Raw genomic sequence first — 466 nt, 5'->3', positions numbered from 1 at the left:
TAGTTTGTTGTTCCTTTCACATATCGCAATATGTGTTTGATGGCTTGTCCGTGAGAGTCTCTCGGATTGTGCATGTATCTGCTAAGAACACCTACTGCGTAACACAGGTCGGGACTTGTGTGAAGCAGATATCTCAAACATCCTATGATTCTTTTGAACTCGGTAGCATCTATCTCTTGCTCATCTTCAGCTTTTGAGATCTTCAAATTCGCCTCCATTGGAATTTGAGTTGCGTTACACGCTTCCATCTTTGTGTCACGCAGGATTCCCTGAGCATACCTCTCTTGTTTTATTCTGATTCTGTCTGCTCCTTGAATCACCTCTATGCCAAGGTAGTACGTTAGCTTACCTAGATCTGACATCTCGAACTTCTTAGATATCTCCTCCTTGAATTGCCTAATCACCTTAAGTAAAGTTCTTGTCACAAATAGATCATCAACGTAGATGGCAATGATCAAGACGTCTC

Source organism: Brassica oleracea, chromosome C5, assembly GCF_000695525.1.
Source record: "Brassica oleracea var. oleracea cultivar TO1000 chromosome C5, BOL, whole genome shotgun sequence".
Lineage (NCBI taxonomy): Eukaryota > Viridiplantae > Streptophyta > Magnoliopsida > Brassicales > Brassicaceae > Brassica > Brassica oleracea.
The sequence above is the reverse complement of the archived record's forward strand: the minus strand, read 5'-3'. Positions refer to the sequence as shown.